General features: G+C 38.2%; 1 protein-coding gene across 8 annotated transcripts in view; it reads right to left on the reverse strand.

The window, feature by feature from the left end:
- Positions 1-25523, reverse strand: part of HS3ST5 (heparan sulfate-glucosamine 3-sulfotransferase 5) — a 204007-nt gene that overhangs the window by 93240 nt on the left and 85244 nt on the right. For 7 of the 8 annotated variants that reach the window (XM_084514590.1, XM_084514589.1, XM_084514587.1 and 4 more), the window contains one exon: positions 6959-7166. The gene's annotated coding sequence lies outside the window, so the exon portion shown is untranslated. Of the gene's footprint in view, positions 1-6958; positions 7167-8834; positions 8976-25523 lie in introns of those variants that run through there. The other variant, XM_084514593.1, reaches the window with a different exon arrangement.

Consider the following 25523-nt stretch of genomic DNA (forward strand, 5'->3'; position numbering starts at 1 on the left):
AAGGTTAATGTACTAAATTTACATTTTTCTAGACTGATTATTTCTTACTCCATTCTCTCCTGCCTTATTCTTAACCTCTTTAAAAAAGAAATGATACAAAATAGGACTTCTATTTGACAGTCTGAGTCAGAAAACTTACTTTCCCTGCCGATTTTCATGCTCTACAAGCTTTGCCATCATAAACCACTTTGCATGTATTAAGGAGTATTATATTAGATGAGGCAATTTAAGTGTATCCCATTTCGCTTGGTGAAACTAAGCAGCTTTGCATTATAACTAAGTTGAGCTAATGAGAATACGCTTGAAGCATGTGTTACCTGGAACTGAAGTTAGCTAGTCTTTCGATACTGCAACCTAAGAGTTTTCAGAATGATGGCAGGAATCCTGCTGTGAGAGAGATAGGAAAATTATTATAATCTGCATTCCTAAATTGAATGAGTATTTTGCTCAGCAGAGGCCTCTTGACTGCAAATAGTCTGAAATTACATCCTGCTGTTTAAAATACTTTTTTTTTTTTTTTTTTTTTTTTTTTAAGTGAGTAAAAATGCCCACGTTTTCTCAAGCCAAATAATTTTGAAATTGTATGTGACTAAAATTATGGAAAAAAAAGAAATCTATATACCCTTCATTTCCTCTAGTAAAAGCTGTTTTATATTGTTATTTTTGACAGAAGCATCTAGAATTTGTGGTTTTATACTTTGATCTTAATTATTTAATTATAATATTGATAAAGCTTATTGTATCTCCCTGTAACCCTTCATCACTGAAATAAATTTCATGTTGACAACTTTCTTATTTTGTACAAAGGAAATCATAATATAAGCATTTCATCAAAATCAACTAATGGGTATGATGCTCAAAACACTAGTAAGCTAAAACATATACATACATGTATAAAGACATATATGTATTCAGGTGATCCTGTCTCTCCATCCCCAAACTAGGTAGCTGTATTCTTATCTGCTTCCTGGAATCTATCCTTATCCCATACTTGGATAGGATATTGCATGGGATTGTGTGGGAAAATGCTGCTGGGGAACATGTGAACAGATGGGATGGATGGGCTCAAACTAATGAGCCAGGGCTCAAACTAATGTCCAAGGCCTGTTTTGCTGCTACAAATATGTAGGTTTAGGTTTGCTGAGACATAATGGTTTAGGGGAAGATGTGGTTACTCTGGTGTGAAAGATGGTTCTCAGGAGAGTCACAAGCCAGGCAAAGGTGATGACAAGGGCAGAGACGTAGCTTAAATATAACCCCTTTTCTAGAACTCAAAACACCTTATGTTGAGTTTCAGTCATGTTGTTTTGTATTAGGATTCACATATATGACCTGCTTCTGAAGTGGTGGATATATCACTTCTGTTTTTCCCACACCCAAAAAAATAAAAATTAAAAAAAAATACAGCTGACAGTAGAAATCCTTTTTCTGCTCATTAGGTCAACCTCCCATGACAGTGACACCTGTCTTCCTCAAGTGAGGGGATGACACTCTCATCCTCCATGAGGCTTTTGTTGCCTCCAGGACTTAGTCTATATGCAGAAAATGTCCAGGATCCATTTTAAATTTGGGGTTATGCCTAACATTCCCACCTCATGAGCTATCATACCTTTTTGTGTGTGTATGTGCATGTGCATTTCTTCACTAAATGCCCAGTTTCTTTTCACTTAGTAAGCTAGGTACTCATTTCAGCATATCCATCATTTTTTCATTTACATCAAGGTAATTTATTACGTTTGTTACCTAAGCTTCTGTGGAGCTTTGTGAAAAACGCTAGCTTCACTTGTATTCTTACAAAATGAAAAAACCAGTAGCAGAATTCGTCATGGAAAAATCAGATGGGTGAAACTCTACTGATTTTGTAGCCAGTCAGAGAATTTAGCTCATTCATTTTGATTTGCACTGCTTAAATGGACATATCCATTACCTATCAAAGAAAGTTTGTTCTCCGGTCTATTAAATAACATCTGTAATGTCTGTAGTAGCATGAACTACAAAATCAATAAAAGTTAATAATAAACCATTTATTTGCATAATTTACTATCCAAATTTATATATTGGTATTAATAAGCATGTGCTGTAGTAACAATGCTGTAAGGCAAAATTAGAGATACCTAGGATATTTCAGCATTACGTGTCCTAATATAGGAAGGTTCTGTCAATAGTTGTACTTGTAGTTTGAAGACCATGTAATTCTGTATGTTTTGTATAATTAACAGTCCACACAAATGCATATTACACAATTCCCCAAACAAAAGTTCAAACACATATGCAGTGCAATGCAATGGAGTTCACAGCACTTTTGACATTTGACCTGCAACTGTGTGAGATATTCACCTCTTTTAAACATGCTTTGTACATATACATGCATAAAAGATGTAAAAAATCAGTCTATACATTAAAGCTATAATAGGTAGATCTCCTATATGAATTTGGCTTTCTTGGGAAATACTTAGGCACTACAGTGAGGGCACTACATAGCACTCCTTTGTATGGGAATCTTTGCCAAGTCTTGCAGCTCTCTTAACCTTCTACTTTTAAATGGGGTCTGTATTTTTGTACCCACGTTCTTGCTTCTACTGAACACCATTACAAAAACTCTCAGTAACTTCAGTAAAACTTAGATGAAGCAAAACTGCATTATTAATTTTTTTCCTCTTCTATCTGGAGTAGACAATTGGTGTCAGTTGGGAAACAATTCCTTTTGATGAAGGATGATATTTTTGTCTTCTATTTACTTTATAGAGTAGGCATTTAGAATACACACAGAAATGCTAGGTAGAGTAGCAGACAGAATGAGATAGATTAGAAAGCTATTATGCAGATGATATCACTAGAATCCCTCCACAGAAACATGAGAAAGTTAAATTTATTCCATGTAGTTCCAAATGCATCAAGATTGAGTACTATCTATTTTATCCAAGGGTGTTCCTGGAAACATTTTAATTCATTGTGTGGAGGATTAATATGAACAAACGGGACCTGCACGGGAGATCCAGTTTTTAGGAATAAAATGGCAAGATGGACGTCGTCAAATCCCAATGGATGTGATCAACAAAATAACAGCTATGTCTCCACCAACTAACAAAAAAGAAACACAGACTTTCCTAGGTGTTGTGGGGTTTTGGAGAATGCACATCCCAAATTACAGTCTGATTGTAAACCCACTCTACCAAGTAACTCGTAAGAAGAATGAGTTTGAATGGGGCCCTGAACAACGACAAGCCTTTGAACAAATCAAGCAGGAAATAGTCCATGCAGTAGCCCTTGGGCCAGTTCGAACAGGACCAGATGTAAAGAATGTGCTCTACACTGCAGCCGGGGAGAACGGCCCCACCTGGAGCCTCTGGCAGAAAGAACCTGGGGAAACTCGAGGTTGGCCTCTGGGGTTTTGGAGTCGGGGATACAGAGGATCTGAGGCCCGCTATACTCCAACTGAAAAGGAGATATTGGCAGCATATGAAGGAGTTCGATCTGCTTCGGAGGTGGTCGGTACTGAAGCGCAGCTCCTCCTAGCACCCCGATTACCGGTACTAGGCTGGATGTTCAAGGGAAGGGTCCCCTCTACGCATCATGCAACTGATGCTACATGGAGCAAGTGGGTTGCACTGATTACTCAGCGGGCTCGAATAGGAAACCCCAGTCGCCCAGGAATATTGGAAGTGATCATGGACTGGCCAGAAGGCAAATACTTTGGGATATCATCAGAGGAGGAGGTGGGTCGTGCTGAAGAAGCCCCACTGTACAACCAGTTGCCAGAGAATGAAAAGAAATATGCCCTGTTCACTGATGGGTCCTGTCGTATTGTGGGGAAGCATCGGAGATGGAAGGCTGCTGTATGGAGTCCTACGCGACGAGTTGCAGAAGCTGCTGAGGGAGAAGGTGAATCGAGTCAGTTTGCAGAAGTGAAAGCCATTCAGCTGGCTTTAGACATTGCTGAACGAGAAAAATGGCCAGTTCTCTATCTCTACACCGATTCATGGATGGTAGCAAATGCCCTGTGGGGATGGTTACAGCAATGGAAGCAAAACAACTGGCAGCGTAGGGGCAAACCTATCTGGGCTGCTGCATTGTGGCAAGATATTGCTGCTCGGGTAGAGAACCTGGCTGTGAAAGTACGCCACGTAGATGCTCATGTGCCCAAGAATCGGGCTACTGAAGAACATCAAAACAACCAGCAGGTGGATCAGGCTGCTAAGATTGAAGTAGCTCAGGTGGACCTGGATTGGCAGCATAAAGGTGAATTATTTATAGCTCGATGGGCCCATGACACCTCAGGCCATCAAGGTAGAGATGCAACATACAGATGGGCTCGTGATCGAGGGGTGGACTTGACCATGGACGCTATAGCACAGGTTATTCATGACTGTGAAACATGTGCTGCAATCAAGCAAGCCAAACGGTCAAAGCCTCTTTGGTATGGAGGACGATGGCTGAAATATAAATATGGAGAGGCCTGGCAGATTGATTACATCACACTCCCTCAAACTCGCAATGGCAAGCGCCACGTACTTACAATGGTGGAAGCAACCACCGGATGGCTGGAAACATATCCTGTGCCTCATGCTACCGCCCGGAACACCATCCTGGGCCTTGAAAAGCAAGTCCTATGGCGACATGGCACCCCAGAAAGAATAGAATCAGACAATGGGACTCACTTCCGAAACAACCTTATAGACACTTGGGCCAAAGAACATGGTATTGAATGGGTGTATCACATCCCCTATCATGCACCAGCCTCCGGGAAAGTTGAACGATACAATGGCCTGTTAAAGACTACCTTGAAAGCAATGGGCGCTGGGACGTTCAAAAACTGGGATACGCATTTGGCAAAGGCCACCTGGTTAGTCAATACTAGGGGATCTACCAACCGAGCTGGACCTGCCCAATCAAACCTGTTACGTACTGTAGATGGGGATAAAGTTCCTGTAGTGCATGTAAAAAATATGCTGGGTAAAACAGTCTGGGCTACTCCTGCCTCAGGAAAAGGCAAACCTATTCGTGGAATTGTTTTCGCTCAGGGACCTGGATATACTTGGTGGGTGATGCAAAAGAACGGAGAGGTCCGGTGTGTACCTCAAGGAGATTTAATACTGGGTGAGAATAGCCCATGAACTGAATTGCACCATGTTAAATAGTATATTATACTGTATGTTATCACTACCATGATTACTATAGGTGACTAATTAGAATGTATGGAAAAGAGTGTAACCTGAGCATGACATAAATGGTATGGAATAAGGGGTGGATAGATGTCCTGGTTTCAGTTAGCACAGAATTAATTTTCTTCCTAGTAGCTGGTGGAATGCTGTGTTTTGGCTTAGAATGAGAAGAGTGCTGATAACACCCCGATGCTTTAATTGTTGCAGAGCAGTGCTTATACTAAGCCAAGGACATCTCAGCCTTTGCTCTGTCCTGCCAACGGGCAGGCTGGGGGGTGCAGTAAGAGCTGGGAGGGGACAGACCCAGGACAGGTGACCCAAACTAGCCAAAGGGGTATTCCATACCATCTGACGTCATGCTAAACAATATATAGGGGTGGCTAGCCGGGGGGAGGGGGCGGACTGCTCGGGGTTAGGCTGGGCATCGGTCAGCGGGTGGTGAGCAATTTCATTGTGCATCACTTGTTTGTACATACTATTATTACTTTCGTATTATCACCATTGTATCATCATTATTATTATTGTTATTATTATTTTGTTATTTTTTTTTCCTGTCTTATTAAACTGTCTTTATCTCAACTCACGGGCTTCACTTTCCATTTCTCTCCCCCGTCCCAGAGAGGGAGGGGGGAGGGTGAGCGAACGGCTGTGTGGTGTTTAGCTGCCGGTCGGGTTAAACCACGACAATTTGTAAAACTAATTATTAGAAAAACAAACAAACAAAAACAAACAAACACACAACAAATCAAATAAGGTAAGGTTAACATAAAAAGACTGAGAAGGATTTTTCTCCCTTTTTACCCACATAGAGCAAATCCTGAAGAATATTCTGAGAAAGACGAAAAACAGATGGCATTCATAGATAAACCCAAGGTTACATGACTGTTCACTTTCTTCTCTACGGTACATATAATTATCCACATAATTATAAACATAGCCTTTTTTCCCCCATAAGGTTATGGTGCTGAAAGTCCTCATGTATCTTTATGATCTTGCTACTTTCCTTGTCAGTTATGTGCCTGAGACATCACTTGATATACACACACATACACACACATTCCATCACCTTTCTGAGCATATATCTGTTTGCACAATGGTTTATTCCACATTTTCAGTCATACAGCATTATGTCACTGAATTGTTCTGATCAAGGGTGATTTCCTGCAGTAGTGAAGATAGATTAATGCCCATAGATTATAAGATGTTTTAACAGAAATCAACAACGAGATAAAGCATTTTAATAAAATATCACAAATTACAGGAAATGTATAGCTGATACGAGGAAGAATTTTGATTTTCCTGATGCATTATCTATGTTTTCAGTATTCCCCTGTCCCACATGTCATCTAGAGGAAGTAAATATACACACAGAAAAACATCTACCCCCATATTCCTACTGACTGTAAACAAGGGCTGTCATGGGAACAGAGATAAGCAGAATACTCTCCTCCTCCCATTTTACCAGTCATTAATCAGATGAATGTGATAGCCATGGACTAAACTCAAGCTCAGTAAAAAAATATAGCAAAAATGGTTGACAGTAATCAAGCTCAGAGCATGTGTAGAGCTTGCTCTTGTCTACTAGCAAGTCATATAGAAGGCTGTAAGTTGGACTAGATCACTACCTAAATTTATTCCTCGGCATTTTAAAGCATAGTCTCCACTATATATATGACTCCATTCACCGTTTTATCAATCTGTGCCTTTGTGTAAGCCACAAATAGAAACATATTTTGAGCTGGTAATGGGTAAGTGAATCAGTCCCGAAACTTTAGCCTTTTAAGTAGTACACTAACCTTTGTGTCCTTGTGCACATCCAGAAAGTCTAGTACATCGACTTTTGATGAAGAACATTCAGAAAGAATTTAACACATCTGTTCCAGTGTTCAGTCTCAAGAAGTCTTTAGTGGTTACTGAAAAGACCGGTGAAGGCATAAAGAAACTCCAGATACGCAGATCGAAAAATCAAACATCTCTGCTGAAATGGTATACAACTCGCTGAGCCTGTATGAAAAGAGAAGATGCTAGTTACATGTTTGAAAATAATTAATGAAATAAATAATAAACAAAATAAATTCTCTCTCTACGATCTAAAATAAATTTTGTGCAGCAGGGTCCCACAGGTAGTACTTGCCCACTCAAGTTTTTGAAAGTACTGTCTCGATATCTTGCAAATATTGACAGATCTGGAGGACATTTTAGGGAGGAAAGTGAAAGGGAAGAAAAATTACAGCATATGTGTTTCATAACAGTAAGACCCAAACAAGAAACATTCCCAAGAACAGAAAATTGCAAATTATACATATTTCTAAGTAGGATAAAGGAAAAAAGAATGTTAGATCTTTACTAGCAAGAGGGAAAATACTGTGCATACTACTATTACTTTGCTGACTTTTACTCTTGACATTGACCAGAAATTTATTTCCTGCCATTTTGTAAATCACTGGAAAAATTACTTTTATACTGAGAATAATGCCAAACGCATCTTTAGAAAATGTTAACAGTATTTAGTGAGAATTGTTTGACTGTTCTTGTCTTTTTCCTGTTTTCTTTATAAACTATGGATAATTGTGATCTAAATATTTTTCCATATTGAAGAAGTGGAACACAGACACAAATCATAGAATCATAGAATCATTAAAGTTGGAAAAGACCTCCAAGATCATCAGGTCCAACCATCCCCCTACCACCACTATCACCCACTAAGTCATGTCCCTAAGCACCAAATTCAGCCTTTCCTTAAACACCCCCAGGGGCAGTGACTCCATGACCTCCCTGGGCAACCTGTTCCAATGCCTGACTGCTCTTCCTGAGAAGAAATTTCTCCTAATTTCCAACTTAAACCTCCCCTGGCGCAACTTGATGCTGTTCCTTCTAGTTGTATCACTAGTTACCTGCAGGAGGCTGATCCCTCGCTCCCCACACCTTCCTCTCAGGTAGTTGTACAAAGCAATAAAGTCCCCCCGAGCCTTCTCTTCTCCAGACTCAAAAAGAGTCCCCCCAGTTCCCTCAGCCACTCCTTACAGGACTTGTGTTCCAGACCCCTCACCAGCTTTGTAACCCTTCTCTGGATGTGTTCCAGGGCCTTGATGTCCTTCTTGTGAGGGGCCCAAAACTGAACACAGTACTCAAGGTAAGGCCTCACCAGAGCAAAGGGGATGATCACCTCACTGGACCTGCTAGCTACACTATTCCTGATACAAGTCAGGATGCTGTTGGCCTTCTCGGCCACCTGGGCACACTGGCAGCTCACGTTCGGGTGAGCATCAACCAGCACCCCCAGATGCTTTTCCTATGCACAGCTTTCCAGCCACTCTGCCCCAAGCCTAATGCATTGCGTTGGGATGTTGTGGGCAAAATGCAGGAGCCATGTTGAACCTCATCCCATTGTCCTCTTCCCATTGACCCATCCTGTCCAGTTCCTTCTGCAGGGACTTTCTACCCTCCGTCAGATTGACACTTCCCCCCAGCTTGGTGTCATCTGTAAACTTACTGAGGGTGCCCTCAATTCCCTCATCCCAATCATCAATAAAGATATTAAAGAGGATGGCCCCCAACACTGACCCCTGAGGAACACCAATGGTGATCGGTTATCAGCTGGATTTGATTCCATTCACTACCATTCTCTGGGCCTGGCTGTCCAGGCAGTTTTTAACCTAGCAAAGAGTGTACCTGTCCAAGCCATGGGCTGCCAGCTTCTCCAGGAGAATTCTGTGGGAGACCATGTCAAAGGCGAAGTATAGGTAAACTACATCAACAGCCTTTCCATCATCCACCAGGCCGTTCACCTGGTCACAGAAGGAGATGGGGTTAGGCAGGACTTGCCTTTCATGAACCCATGCTGATTGGGCCTGATCTCCTGGTTGTCCTGCATATGCTCTGTGTGACCTGTTCCATCACCTTTTCTGGCACCAAGGTCAGGCCTGACAGGGTCCTCCTTATGACCCTTCTTATAGATGAGTGTCACATTAGCATGTCTCTAGTCATCTGGAACTTCTTCAGATGGCCATGACTGTTGATAGATGATGGAAAGTGGCCCAGCAATCACATCTGCCAACTCCCTCAGCACCCTTGGGTGGATCCCATCTGGCCCCATGGATTTGTGACAGTACAGGTGGAGCAGCAGGTCTCTAACTGCTTCAACCTGAACTGTGGGGGGTTTCTTCTGCTCCCAGTCCCAGACTTCCAGGTGAGGTGTCTGAGTACCCTGAGGATAAGTAGTCTGACTAGTAAAGACAGATGTAAAGAAGGCTCAGACTTTTCCTTATCCTCAGTAGTCATGCGCCCCACTGCATTAAGTAGAGAATGGAGATTTTCTTCGGCCCTTCTCTTGCTGTTAATACATTTATAAAACATTTTCTGTTATCCTTAACCATAGTGGCTAGGCTGAGCTTGTGCTGGGCTTAGTAGACAGAAAGGAAAAGAGACAAACTAAGAAAATAACCAATTGGTGTAAATGTATCACTGCTCTCTATCAAGAGAGCTAATCCTCGCTCAGTCACTTAATGATTTAAAAGCATTTCAAAAGCTCATTGAATTGAAAGCAAAGGGTATTGTCTCATTAGAAACTATTCAAGTGGAGTCACCTACAATACATAAAGGTTTACACAAGCCTAAGTTGGTTCCTGCACCAGGCTCCTTAATAAGAGTGGTAACTCTACATAGCTGTGTGAATCATGGATTCACACATGAATCCTTGGGTTGGAAGGGAACTCAAAGATCATCCAGTTCCAACCCCCCTGCCATTGGCATGGATGCCACCCACTAGATCAGGTTGCCCAGTGCCTCATCCAACCTGGTTCTGAACACCCCCAGGGATTGGTCATCCTCAGCTTCTCTGGGCAACCTCTAGTGCCTTATCTCTCTGAGTGAAGAATTTCCTCCTATCATCTAATCTAAATCTCCCTTCTTTTAGCTACAGGTATGGCTGCACCTGCATCTAGTTCTGTGAACTCCAACCATTGAAATGTATACCTACTTGTTTCCTTCTCTGAACTTGCTAGTTTCATTTTTTAAAATATATATATATATATGTTTGTTTCAAGAACAAGAAAATATTCTGCAAGAAATCTTATAAAACACAAGAAAAGATGGGAGTTTCCTGGTTCTAAAAATACAGTATTTAAAAAGAAATATTCTGTTTGTTGTTCTGTTGTTTTTGTCGTTGTTTTTCAGTTCAGAAAATAGAAAGCAATTAAACAATTGTACATTTTAAGAACTGACCATTCTCCACAGATCAGAGTTACTCTCCTTCAAATAATGCACTAAAACTGATCATGTGCATATGCCTAGTCCATTGCAATGTAAAACAAAATGCATGAGATTAAACCATGATAGAATCATACATGCTGCCTCAACAGAGTGGGACAGAAGGCACTAAATCTCAAAGGATAGAAGTTTTTTCTTTTACTTATCACTATGAACTTACAGTAGTAACAACCTAAAGTCTAAGACCAAATGAACAATACTTAGAAGGATGCACACTAGTTCATGTTCATCTTTCTAAAACATTTCACATCTCAGTGTTTTAACTGGAAGCTATGAAACAGTTCAGGTGAATAAAAAGCAGTCAGTTGTTTACATTTCCTTCTAGACACTGCTGTGAAAACAGCACACAGAACAGCTGTAGCTTCTTCCCTGGCTTTGAAGAGGCTGTCCTGGCATTACATATCAGGGATGTTCAGGGAGGCTCAAGTCACAGTCAGAGCTGGTCTCCACAAAAGTGATGAACTTTCCATGAATGCCACAAAAACACATACAGAGAACTAAATAAATGGGATTTAGGACAAAGGAAAATGAAATACGAAATATCTGAAATATCTGGGATGCTTGCTTGCACAGATCTCCACTTCCTGGCTGCTCCCTGATCAGTGAAAATCATTTTCAGAATAATGTCCCTAGAAATGTACAACCTTCACAGTCAGACTGCCCTAACTTTTAAGAACTCAGGGCTTCCAGTGTTTGTATCTCTGGGGTAAACCTTCCTGACAGGTTGACTTAGGGCAGTAACATTGGTAAGCCCTCCAGCACAGACCTGCAGAGCTCACTGCACATAGTCAAGGAACTCTTGATGAAATCTCCAAAGAATTTCTATAGGTTGCTTCTTCCACTTGCCACATATGGGTGAAGCACAGTTATTCTAAGGGAACCCATCCTCCATTCTTGCGAATTTTGACATGCCACCTAGTACACATTCAGCTGTTATTCAAAATGTTTTAGATACATGTGAAGCCATGATATGTCATCATGATCACCACAGCACCATGTTCATCACTAGCTTTTCAGTTCCAAGTTAAATTTTGATTGTGGAGTGGAATGAATTCCAAGCAACACAGCAAGAAACCAAATACTAGCAACCTGTATTTTCAAAAATATACTTTTTTCCTCTTGAGCACAGATTCAGTGTGACTTGGCTTGGACTATTTGCATCAATGTGTAATACATGTTGCTAAATGCATTATATTAAAGTGTTGAAATTTCAAAATATATATAAACCTCCTGTTGCTCCTGTTGAATTGTCAGTCAAAAAGTGATGTCAGCATACCATGCTGAGTAATTTGTTCCTAATGTGTCAACCTAGTGCATTGTGTCTTTCTATGCATAAGACATTTATAAATAAGTCAAAAAATTCTAAATCTGAACTAAAAGTACTTCAAAAAAATAAAATATGCAGTAAATATCTTGAGGAAGTAGTTTGAAATAGCAAGGTTGTAATGTATGGTTTAAGAGGAAAAACAAACATGAAACATACAGGGACTGACTTTCTCAAAATACGTTCCTAGAGTACAACAAACAAAACCTCATTTATACCTGAATGAAGCTCAAAGTACCACAAAAGTTTATGTATATACCTCTAATACACCATATTCTATATATACACCATATATACTATACACATGTATCACATACAGTTTATGTGATTTCTTGTGCACCAGCTCTGAAATAGTTTTTCAATGCAACTTGCTACTTGGGACAAGAGGAGCTGTGCTGCTAATGTAAATTTAGCACAACAGCACAACTATACAGCCAGCTACGGAAGCTGAAGAACTGGCACATGATATACAGAAATTAGTCAGTTTTGTGAGATGATCACTAGTTCATGGAGGAAATAAATAGAAAACTTCTTGGAGTAGACACCACTGCAGACAGAACACCAATGTATATTTGCTAAGCAGGAAAACTTTTCCATGTGAGTCAGACAAGGGAGCAGCCAGTGGTTCAGCATCCAAGCCTGTGTGCAGGTAGATGCCTTTCTATGACACTAACATGAGAGACAGCGTAAAATGGCACAAGGATTAGATGGATCTGTGACACTGTTCATGTCACAGCCCTGGCAGCAGAGGTACACCACACTTTCTGGAAAGGGCAGTCTGCAAATGATATTGACCCTTGGCAGCTTTGTGTGACAGTAAGATGAGGAAGATGGTCAGTGAGACTCGCACATACGCATCAGAACACTACAAACAAACAAGCTACCTCAAAGATTTTATGAATGAAGTTTAGGTGCTTATATTTAAAATAGAGACATTTGTTTTGAAGATATTTCTCATAATAATGTATTCCTATGTTCATATATATTCAAATACATGCATTCATAACATTGAATGAATTATTTATGCCCATTATTTATGGGCAAGATGATGAGCATAAAGTCTGTATATATTATCATAAGTACTGATTTTTTTCCCTTCAAAGCCTGAACAAATATTGATATCTGTTGCTCCATCTCTTCAGCCTTACTTCCTAGATATTGCCATGTACTAAATTTACCTGATACTGCCTGCAAGTGGAAGAGAACAGCAGAAAAAAAAAAACACTAGGAGTTCTTCATTGCTACGGTATTAGTACCCTGTCTTTCCTGACCCATAAGTTCAAGGTCACAGGCAAGTTCTTCATTATTTTCATGTTAAGCAGTGTGTGAATTGTTCTTGTATAATTGGTCCTGTGTTCTATTTTTTTAACTGAAATTTCCAAATATTCAATTTTTCTGGATTTTTTTTTTTTAAGTCCAGAAGAAGAACAACAGAAGATCCATTACTGGAGCACAGGACATACAAGGCAAAACAAAACAAAGAGAACAAAGTTTGTTCATCTTTAAGAAGGGATGGCCAAGGGGAGACATAGACTGCTTTCATGTAAGGGGAAGGTGTGGAGAAAATGCAACCAGACCCTCCTCAGAGGTGCACAGGTGCAAGATGAGAAGCACTGGTCACAAGTTACAGCACAGAACATTTTGCCTAAATAAAAAAAAGAAAAAAAACAAAAAGCAAAAAACACCATGAAGGTGGTAAGCTACAGCAAGTTGCCCAGACAGGTTATGGAGTCTCCATCCTTGGAGATATTCAAAGCTCAGCAGGACAAGTTTGAGCTATCTGCTTTCAGTGGGAGGTTGGACAAGAGATGCCCTAAGGCCTCTTGCCTGAAGCATCTTACCCCACAGATAACTCTGCTGAGCAGAGCTACTAGTTTCTGTGGCAGATCAAACACTGCAGCAGAACAGCTTCCCACAAAATCTTGGGTATTTCTACAGAGGAAAGAGTTTCTTATCTTTCTGAGTGAAGTCCACACAGAAGTACTCGAAATCCCGAACCTCATGCAAACTTAACTATACTATTTGCAGACCTGAGCTGACTCACAAAGATGTACAGGTTTTAGAGAGCAGTCAATATGTTCTCAATGCAAGTATTGCATAGAACATGCATGGCTTATCTTTTCAATACCTTTGCTCATTTAAATTTTCTTTCTCATTTGGGGATGCAGTTGTATCAAGCACAAGCCAATCATAAAATGAGCTAAATGGCTCTCCTTTACCACCTTCCCTCCCTAAGCTGCTAAGCATATAAATTAGATTAATTTATATTTTCTAGCTCTAATTTCTCTGTCTGGATGACTTATTTGTTTCACCCATGTTTTCATCAGCTTCATTTCTCCTTTATGTATCTGGTTGGCAATGGTATTATTACATTTCCAGACAGGCAGTAAAAACAATCTAATCCTGTATAGAACCTCCTGGGATCTGATTAAATACCCCTTGCCCAAAGGCAGTGTCTTTTGATCTCAGCATCTTGCCTGCAGACCCCTCCTCTCTTGGCTTTTGCAGCTAGCCCCATGCAATGTCTGCAGCTGGTGGAGAGGCAGGAGTTTTCCATAGGCATGCCAAAGGACAACTGCCAGGTGCATGAGGTAGTGCTGTGGGTATGTATTCACTGTGTATCTGCACAACCATTAAAACATCCTGTCATTAACCAGTCAGTTATTTAAACAACCAAAATGACCACCTTTTCAGAATTTTACACTAAGACACTGTCAGCCATGATGAATGCAGAAAAGTTGCCTGTGCTAATAGAATTATCTTGCCGTTTCCTGGTTTCCTTAATAAACACACACAGAAGAATTGCTCTATACCACATAACAGCCATATTTGAGACAGAGCAGCAGTCTTTATTTCCAATTTGCTTTTATGTCAATTCCCATCCCTGCCCAAATGCTGCCAACCATTTTCATATTAACAGCAGATTTGAAAAGTATTTTTCCTTTCCAGACCAGAGGTATTCAGTCCAGACTCAGATGACATGGTTGAAGTTTCACAGTGTTCTCTTGTCACATGTCAAATTAATTAACTCAGTTTTTATTAATTAAATTAAAAGTTTCTGTTATTCAGCTATCTAAAATACCAAACCCAACTGATTTCCTGCAGAGATACTAAGGCACATCGATTCCCACTGCAATTTTTCATTATTCTTTACAGAGATACTGTTCCATATTCTCTACTCCCACTAGAATTTTACTGATGTGGCTGTACTGACATTGGTAAAAATATTATTGATTTACTTTGGTACAAAAAAGATCAGCATCATGCCTATTGGGATACAATAGTTCTTCCCTATTCTTATATTTGCTTTACTTAAGAATACAAAATGAATAATAAATAAATAAATAAATACATACATACATACTTTGCTCAGACAGCTGCAATATACCATTCTGTCTTATGCAAAATTAATCAATAAATAAATAACTATCTGCTCTAAGGTGGCCTGCTGTTCTTTGTGCTTACCTGGAAGAATGAGAACAGTATTAATCTAGCAAAATACTGAGCTAACTTGCTTGTTCATTTTCACATATGCATATTATCTCAGAATCATAGAATCATTGAATCAGTAAGGTTGGAAAAAAACCTCCAAGATCATCTGGTGCAACTGTTCCCCTACCACCAGTACTACCTACTAACTATGCCCCTAAGTACCATGTCCAACCTTTCCTTAAGCACCCCCAGGGACAGTAATGCACCTCCCTGGGCAACCCCTTCCAATGCCTGACTACTCTTTCTGAGAAGAAATGTCTCCTAATTTCCAACCTGAACTTCCCATGGTGCAAGTTGAGGCCATTCCCTCTGGTCCTATTGCTAGTTGCCTGCAAGAAGAGGCTGACCCCCAGATCCCCACAACTTCCTTTCAGGTAGTTGTAGAGAGCAATAGAAAGCATTGGATCTTCTATATACAATGCTGCTTAAGAAATCTTTTTTTTTTTTTTTTTTTTTTTTCTTCAAAAGAGGGTGATGGGGATGATGGTTCTCATTAAAAATTGAGAAAGCAATTCAAATGAAAACAGGGTCATCTTAAGCTCCCCCCAGTTGATAACACTCCCCAAATGGGAACAGTTCCAGTCTTATTTCCATTCACATGATGTTGTCAGCTCTTGTAAAAAACAACGGATCCTCTACAACAGACCACTACCAATTGCTGCCTTTTGCTTGTGGTGTTTCATCAGCTGAAACTGATAGGAAGGCTGGGAAAACAAATGAAAAAGAAGGATATGATAAATGAAGATTGTCAAGGAAAGGGAAGTGAGCGACAGAAGCTGCTTCACCAAGAAAGGAAAATGAATGTTTGAATAAAGTTTTTTTTTTTTTTTTTTTTTTTTTTTTTTTTTTTTCCCACTTTGGTGAATATTTTCCATTAAACATCATATGAACAAGATTATTTGAAACACTTTCTGTGTTTTTTGTTTTGTTTTGTTTTTTGTTTTTAGAAGCCAATTAGTGTTAGTAAGTAAGCATATTACATCTCATGCACGTCAGTTTTGTAAATTAAATGTATATATTTAGGGTGTTCAGGTACCAGTGTGGTAAGAACAACACAGCAACTTGAAATGAGCAGAATGTAAATATATTGAAATAATGCCACTTGTGGTAATGTTTCAGCATGCTGTGCAGAAATGTGGTGGAGCTCCTGCAGATGCATAGAAGGTTTTTTTGGCCACAAAGCTCGGTCAACAAATCTGCTCTTTCAGCTTTAGTTTTCAGCCATAGCTTCTCCTAATTAATCTATTAAACTACAAGTTACATGATGGTGCCAAGAAGTCTTAAAGGCAACCCTTCTGTATCTTTTGTGGTAAAAGCCTTTCCACTTACATTAATATGAATATTTTGCAAAGATCTTGCAAAAGGAGTGTAAGAATTAAGCAGACTTTGCTAGCTCCTCATTCCAGCTGGACATAAAGCACACTGATTTAGATCTGCATGTGTTCTACAAGTTCATGTACCCATGAGCTCTAAGGACACACAGAATATACATTTTCCTACCTGCTCTCACCACTGTTGTCGCAAAAAAATGATGTGTGGATAATAATAATAATAATAATAATAATAATAATAATAATAATATGTTTGAATTAAAATAAACAGAGAACAGAATTTCCCACTACCTTGTAATAAAACAGGCATTATTTTCTGTTCTTTTCTGGTGACCAAACCTTCTCCATGCAAACAGGACATGCTCTCTAGGTTTTAATTTTCCTGAAACAGGAGGTACATTTTAATTTGTTCTTCAATGAAAGCTGAGGTTCTTATATGCTCACTTGACTATGGGCTTTAGTGACCATACAAAAGTCACAACAGATAACAAAATGTCGTTGGGCTTATCATAGAATCATTTCATATAATAGCTTATTTTGGAAGAGACCTCAAAAATATCCAGTTACACCCCCCCCGCCACAGGCAGGGATGCCACCCACTAGATCAGGTTGCTCAGGGCCTCATCCAACCTGGTCTTGAGCACTGCCAGGGATGGGGCATCCACAAGTTTTTGTTTTACAGTTCCCCCTAAAGTTAATTTTGCACTACACAACACAAGCTATCAGCAGATTGGTTTGATCTGCCACTGTGTGACCCAAAAAAGTCATCAGTAACCATTCTTCATAAAGCAGCAAAGACCACAATGGATGTCAGAGACAGCTGGATACCAGCAAATGGGAACAGTTTTGTGGGACTAACAAAATTTCAGCTTTTTTTTTTTTTTTTTTTTTTTTTTTTTTTTTTTAACTCTCTTTCACTCAAGCTAAAGTGACACTACCGAATTTCAGCAAATCTTCTACTTCTGCCTCTAGTATCTTGAAACATCAAAAGAAAATCATCTGTCAGAAGTGAATTAAATACTAGCCAGTCATAGATGTACTTGCAGCCAAGTCCAGTAGCCCAGCTCTGAGCAGGTATAGATGACACTACCAGCACCTCATATAATACTCCAGCAGTGGCAATAGAGTTCAAGAGTGAGCTCAGTTATGGCCATGTATGGTCTCAGTGCATGTACGAAATGACAGACATATGAGAAAGAGGTTATTCTACTAAGTTTATTCTGTTTATGAGTACTTAATTTATTAGGAGGAATATTTTCAGAAAGATGCAGAAAAAATAATTCTTAAATCAATGTTTGAGAAGATCCATGTCAAAAAGTGCTTTCTTATTTTTTTACATTCTTTTGTAAAGAGACAGGTGGTTCAGAGAACCTAAACCTTATTTCTCCAGAACAGAAGGCTGTGCCTTTGGGCTTATTGCTGTCACAGCATGAAGATAACTTCCACTCACATTCTTCTGAAGCTCAGCTTGCTCACCAGTTACAAGCCCCATGGTCATTCATGTGGTCAATGATTAGCCGTAAAATAAGCTTAAAATTAGACATAGTGAAAAAAAAAAAAAAAGAAAATCATTTAGGAAAAATATTTTTCTGCATTTTGGGGGTCAAAATCTTAAACCTTTCAAACCAGCTTTTGTTGAAAAGACAAAAGAATAATCTTATTCACAAATACATTTATGCAAATGAATTGTATCTCTCAAATGAGTACTTGTATAGACAAACTTTTAGATTCAAGAATTCGGGTATAACAGATGTGGTCATTTAATTATTTTCTATAGACACTTTTCTGATCCAAAAGATTCACTTTAAAAATCTGTAAAATGGACAAAGGTGCATCAGTTTCTACTACATTCAAAATAATTCCTTCTCAGCATTGCTAATTAGGAAATCCCAGCAGAGCAAGTAATAAGATACTCTATAGAACTATTGAGAATCTGAAAAACAGCAAACTCCAAACACTCCAAACCGAATATCTTAAGAACTCCCAGTGCAACAAATCTGTTCCATATGAAAGAGTTACAGCTCTTGTTCAAAGCCTCAACAAATGCAAATATCATCACTTCATATAGACTGAGCTGATGTAATTTGCCATAGCTCCATGGAAGTCAATGATGATACATTGATTTCCAGTAATGAGGGTCTGACCTAAAAAATGATGCATTTATTTACCAAAGCAATGCCTTTTATTTATTTATTTATTTATTTATTACTATTTTTTTATTTAGCTTTTCTCCAGGGGAGCGGAAGTATTGAACTAGCAAATGAGCATCTATACTTTGAGCTGGGGAAGGAGGACAAGAGGAGGACATAAGAAATTCACAATTGTTCCTCTCCATACTATGGATTGAGACAATCACTGTCATAGACATGAAGAAAGAAAAACACAGAAAGTGTTCTGGAAAAAAAAAAAAAACTTCTGTTGTTTAGAAAACCTATGGTAGCAACTGGGAAACAAGTTATGTAGTTTTATTATATGACTCCAGATACAAACAAAGTTATTTGTTCATCATCAGTATTTAGGAAGAAAGAATAACAAAAAGTGTTTATTTGGCTCAATCTCAAAAAACAACTACAACAACAACAACAACAACAACAACAACAAACAGACAAACAAAAAACGGTTTTCAAAATAAAACCAGAGAAAAAAACAGGTGAGTTGAAATAATTAAAATAATTTGCAATCTATCCTGCTGTTTTAGTAGCATTCTTTTATTTATTTATTCCTTTACTTTAGAGTATCAAAGTACTCTATTTTTCTTCTAGACTAAAAGAAACATAATATACAACTTTTCTTAAGAAGAGTGGTAAGTGACCCAGTTTCTGAGGTAACATTCCTATAATTATCCTCTGGGTTTTATGTTTAAAAGATTATCTTGACATTAGGAAAGAAGCTTTTTCTGTATTTTGTTCCCAGTTAAATTTTGAACTCTATGCTTTCACGAAAAGCTAAGCTGATAAAAGAAAAGAAAAGAAGGTTTCATACAAGAGTATGGAAAAAATAAAAAGAACACTTTTAAAGATACAGTTTTCTCTTGCTATTGAAATTTCTTTTTTGGGGTTTATTTTCACAAACAAAGCACTTGCTGAACTACTTGCTTGACACTACTGCCCAATCCAGAACATAGAATTTATGAACAGAGAGTCTCACATACTCTCCTCACTGAAGAGAGCAAAATCTCAGGCACCCTGTGTGTTTGCTTGCCTCTTGTCAGAGGCACTGAGTTTCTTTTGTTTAGAAGCTGGGAATCTACCATGGCTAGGAGTCATGGCTGTGCCTGTATTTAAAGAAAACATTTTACTAAATGTTTGTTTCCTTGGTCATAACCTTGCACCTTAACTGAACTGGAACCTATAACATGGTCAGATAAAAGAGTGTTTTTCATTTTAAAAATTCTTTCACTAGTGTCACATGTGTAAAAATATTGTGCAACAGATCAACCTATGAAAGTAATTTATGCAAGAGAAACTAATTTGCCTGTCCAGATACCAGTTAATAATATACACATACCCAATTTGCCTGCATGCTTTTCTTTCTTGACCAATAATACAAATTCAAATCCTTATTTTATCAGTGATCAAAATCCAGCTGAGGGTGAAATTTGAATGAAATGTTGGTTGCCAGGCCAGATAAACAAAATCAATGTCTAGTTGTTTGCTGATTTAATATCTTTAATAAAAACATACAAACAAACAAAAAACCTCATATTCCAAAGTCATTTTGCTTTTATTCCTATTAGGTGCCTAAATCATCCACTGTGCTAATCATGTAGAAACTGAGACATGGCAGTGCTTGCTGGAACTTGACATTAAATATACCACGAACAGCCTTATTTAAGGCCAGTACCCTTCAATTTTCAGTAAGAGTAACTCATACATGTAATGTTATTATAAAATGTTAATAGTTTTGAAATGTAAAAAGCCGATCATATAATCATCACTTTCTTTTCTACATAATTATAGTCATTTTGTAACATATCCAGAATGTAAACACAGAAAAAATATAATTGTAGTTTTCAGCAACAGATAGTAAAAACACCTTTTTAAACTTAAACCCACAAAGATACTGTCATTACTTATGCTAGTGTTGTCTGGAACAGCAGAAAACAACCCTAAAACATTGTTGTTTTATAAAATGTAGGGATTAAATATGTGACTGAAGCTAGAAATTTCAAAGTTCAAAAAGTAGAACATCCTGAGTGGTATAAGAAAGGTTTTGCATATCATCAGAGGAACAAAGGAACACACAGCACTTGCACAAAGTGGTTTTGATATCAATAGGCTGAATTGTCAAAGCTATGAATCATCATAAAAAAAGTCCCTGTAACAAGTAATACAAGAGTTTCTAAGTAGTCAATTGTGATTTTTTTTTCTTAAATCTATTTAACTTCTTTTAACATTTTTTTTTCCTGTCAGAATAATATCATATAATATAGAAAACTTGTTTTGTTTTATTTTATTTAGTTTTGGTGTCCTATTGTACCTGTCCTTGGAAGAACAATAATTGTACTCTTTTCCTTCAGAATTACTAAAAGTCTTGGAGAAAATATTAAGACCAAAAAAAAAAAAAAAAAACCCCCACAAAAAACAACTAAACCATGTTTCCTTCAATACTGTTGCTGAATTGATTGGATTTAAAGGTTAGAAATCAGTGATTTGTTCCTAACTTTTGTTAGTGTGTGTGTGATAGTTCCATAATACTGCTCACATTTTATCTACCTTTTTGTTATATTCTCTGAACATGCTTTCATATCTTCAGAAGACAGATAGAAACTAAAGAAACAATATTCTATTTATTTTATTTTTTTTTCTCATCAGTAAGAAAATGGACACTTTTGTGTGGAATAGGTAGGATATAGAAATACAGTATATCACGCTTACTATAGTGAAACGCAGCTTGTACAGATAAATCAGCTAAATTCTTTGCTGCGTACTGATATTCTACTTTGCCCACCAGTAAAGCTGCAACGAATGGGGAACTGTTTCATCCATATTATCAAAAAGGAAATAAGGTTTCCAAAGAGGCTGGGTGGTATAAAACAGAGCTGCATGGCAACACACACATACAGTCCATGGACTGTGTGAGCTTGACTGATCCAGCAGGTGCATCTGTAACTGCATGAAGGACCCCTAGGATTTCTTTCATTTTCCCAAGTGAAACCTCAGTTCTGAGACCAGCTGGTAGAAACATTCTAGAAACATGATTATTTGAAGGTTTGGCTTGTCTAATATGACACTTGCATACAGGACAGAACTAAATGATAAAACTAAGTAATGAAAAAAAAAATTCATTATTGATTTTTTTTTTTCTTTTAATAAACTAGGATCTATTTTATTATGAAAAGTGCAGAAACTTTATGGTAGTAAATAATATACATGTATAACTCAAAATATATCCTTTTTTTTTTTTTTTTATGGATCTTCTGCGATTTTTCACAAGGTCTGGTTTAGCTCTACAAAGCAAATAGTTAAACAGTGAACACAGACTTATGAGATCAGTTGGTAAGCAACTACTTCTTTCTCTTGTCCTAGCACCACCTCATTAAAAATTTGTTGAAAGAAATCTGTTACCTGATGTTTTTTAAAGACAGAAGGTAACATTGTAGTTTTCCAGCACAATCTGAAAACACACTAAGATGAATTCTTCAAAGAATTTCTATAGAGCTTGGAATATCATAAGTGCAAACCTCAAAATCTGTGATGACAGTCAATCATCTTATGAAAGATATTTTCTAAACAGGGCATCTCCCTGAACTGAACTGCTTTGTCAGACTTCGGGCTTAGAGAGCTAAGGATCAATTTAAAAAACAATCTTAGTCAAAGTTGTTGGTGATATCTGATGATAGCAATTACACGTGTTTAAGGTTCCTAATGTCTTCCTATGTAATACTTGGCAAGTGTTACTGTATTTTTACAAAATAATAATTATGGCATGAAATGTCAGCTGTGAAGTACACTTTTTGGGTGTTTTGTATCCCAGAGAAAACTTAATTCAGTGCAAGAATTTATTGTTTCTGCTTAGATGTAAATTAATACTAAAATTACTCTTGAACTGTTGATTAGTAACTGTGTGTTCTCCCAGAACACTAGATCTGTGGTATTCATTTTCAGAATATATGTAAAAATCTTCCTACTAAAAGCACCAGAAATATGGAATAGGGTAAATAGGGAATGGGTTAAATAGGGAAAACTGTACAGAAAACAACACTAGATCCTCAGTACTGCCTACTGGTGAAAGAAATATTTAGAGACAAAGTATAAACTATTACAGTACAATCTTTGGACAACATTGATAACAAGTTGCTGCACTTGGTATGGATGTATGCAAAGCCCAGTAACTACAGTGAACCTACACTGAGAGCACTGAGGAAAAATAAGAAAGGAATACAACAAGATGTGACCAATAAAAACAGATGTTAGAAAAATTCATTGAGGTTGGAAAAACAAATCAGAAAATGCAAGTGATATCTGCACATGTTGGGATGCTAAAAGGAATTTAACAATTTTTAACAATTATTTCTGACACTTTTTTTTTTTTTTTTTTTGGTCTTCCTATTTAGAAATGCTTATTTCACAAACACATTTCACATTTTACCACCATGTCCAGCTAGATTTCTTAACAAAGTGGATCCTTGGTTTAGTGGGGGAAGGCTGAACTTCAGCTGAGTTCCATATCACATTCAGAGAACATAAAAATGAACGTTGATGGTGAACATGTACTCTGGGAGTTGTGAGGTGTTGTGGGAAGCAAAGGACCATTTCCAGGAGACAGAAGAAATATAATTTCAGACACAGTACACATCACCTGAAATTCCCTTTTTGGCAGCGTTCCCCTGCACAGAATTTCCATTGTGTTCACAAAGGATGAAAGAACTAAGGTGGTCTTAGAAGAAACTAATAGTAAGCACAGATTTTACAGATGTCTTTCCAAGGAGAGGGAAAGGAAGACTGTGAGAAAAAAAAAAAAAAAAAAAAAAGTAAATATGTTTGAGATGCCATTATTGAATACTGACTTGCAGCACCCATTCCCTGCAATCTGACACTTTCCTTTACTGCCTTGTAGAAGAACTGGTCAGCAACAAACTGCCTCATCTTGCCTGACTTACAATGCAGGGTCAACAGTGATGGAACAATGTTAGTCTTTCGTGACCTTTCTCTGACTTTCTCAGGACTTTTTGGCTGATTCTATTGCCATAAGTCCCTAGGATGTTGCAGCCAGTAAAATGTTAGTATGCCTTTCAGAAAGGGAAACTTGCATAATATTAGAGGGCTTTCCTAAGCAGTGGGCACAGATAGATATTCCTTTTCTGCTCCACTGTCTGTCTAAAGGTAATTTTGGAGCCATATGTGCTGGACTACGTGATGTAGAAGCATTAGAGCTGTCTCAAGGAACAGTGTAGTCATGACTGTGCTGTCAGGTTTGCTTAGCAGAATGTATTAGTTTTAGCACAAATGTGCCTTCCTCAGGACCTCCAAGTTGCTGAAAAGGAATGCATTATCTCAACTGAGGACAGGATATCAACATCTTATACATTTCTGTAGCTTTGCTCCCCTTCAGTGTCTTTCACCATGGTCTTAGTCATCTGGGATCAGAATGAAAACAAAGAGAAGACAAAACTCTTAACCCCAAATAATAGGAGTCTTCTGACTATCTTTCTCATCACATATTTTCTTTTCTTCCTCTACCTCCCCTCTCTCTTAGGCACCTCACTCTTGTCCCAGTGCTCTTGTTATCCAAATACTGGGTGACATAACATGCAACTATACAACATCTTTGAAGGCTGAGCACCGAAGATTTGCAGATGAAAAAACTCTCAAACCTCATAAAATGTGAGCAGTCAGTCTTCTGAGCAGTTAGTTAATTTTTAATATGACCAAAAAAAAAAAAAAAAGTGTTTCTGTACTAGACAAGCTTGTTTAGAATAAACGGTTCATTTTCTTGAGCACTTATGTTAATGGAATTTCTTTGCCTACAGCAGTTTATCTCAATAGTATAGTTCTTCTGCTGAATAGATACCCAATAAATGCTATTTAAGATGGCTAAGTTTCATTAGTAATTTTTATTGGATCTGGAAAAACAAAACAAAACAACAAAAACAAAAACAAAAACCACATGTATCCCTAAAAAGCAAGGGCTAGTTCCTCAGGGCTTTGATATTAGGTGACGTCTTGCAGGAAACTTTTAATCAGCATCGTTAGAATAGACCAAGTGGCCAGAGAGAGGGTATTTTTACACCAGTGATGATGCTTTTGGCTGCTGTAAATATTTACTGGTGGCTCTCTAGGATCCAATAACTGTATTAAGCCTTTCACTAATGACCTGTTGACAATAATGAGATCTTGGAAATCTATTTCATCTGAATACCTACATGTGGATGCCTAAATTTAGTTGTTTGATATGTGATCTGAATCTTTTTTTCAAAGCAACCCAATGCCCATGAATGACCAAATATTAAATACAGCTTTCAGTCTCCAAAATACCTAAATTCCACATTTACTGAGTCATCAAGTTTGTGTTAAAAATGAAAGTGAAAAAAGAAATTCTTGACTTCCTGGTCTCCCCTTTGCCCATGACATAGACAGTGGGATTGAGCACACCGTCAGCAAGTTTGCTGATGACATGAAGCAGTGTGGTGTGCCCAACATGCTGGAGGGAAAGGATACCATCCAGAGGGACCCTAACAGTCTTGACAGGTGGGCCTGTGCAAACCTCATGATGTTCAACAAGACCAAGTTCAAGGTCCTGTATTGCCAGGGCAATCACAAGTATTAATACGGGCTGGGTGGAGAATGGATTAAGAACAGCCCTGAGGGGAATGACCTGGGGGTGTTAGTTGATGAGAAGCTTAACATGAGCCAGCAAGATGAGTTTGCAGCCCAGAAAGCCAACAATAGAGCTGAAACAAAAGAAGCATGGCCAGGAGGTCAAGGGAGGTGATTTGCCCCACCC

The sequence above is a fragment of the Aythya ferina genome (genome assembly GCF_964211825.1).
Source record: "Aythya ferina genome assembly, chromosome: 3".
In the NCBI taxonomy this organism is placed as follows: Eukaryota; Metazoa; Chordata; class Aves; order Anseriformes; family Anatidae; genus Aythya; species Aythya ferina.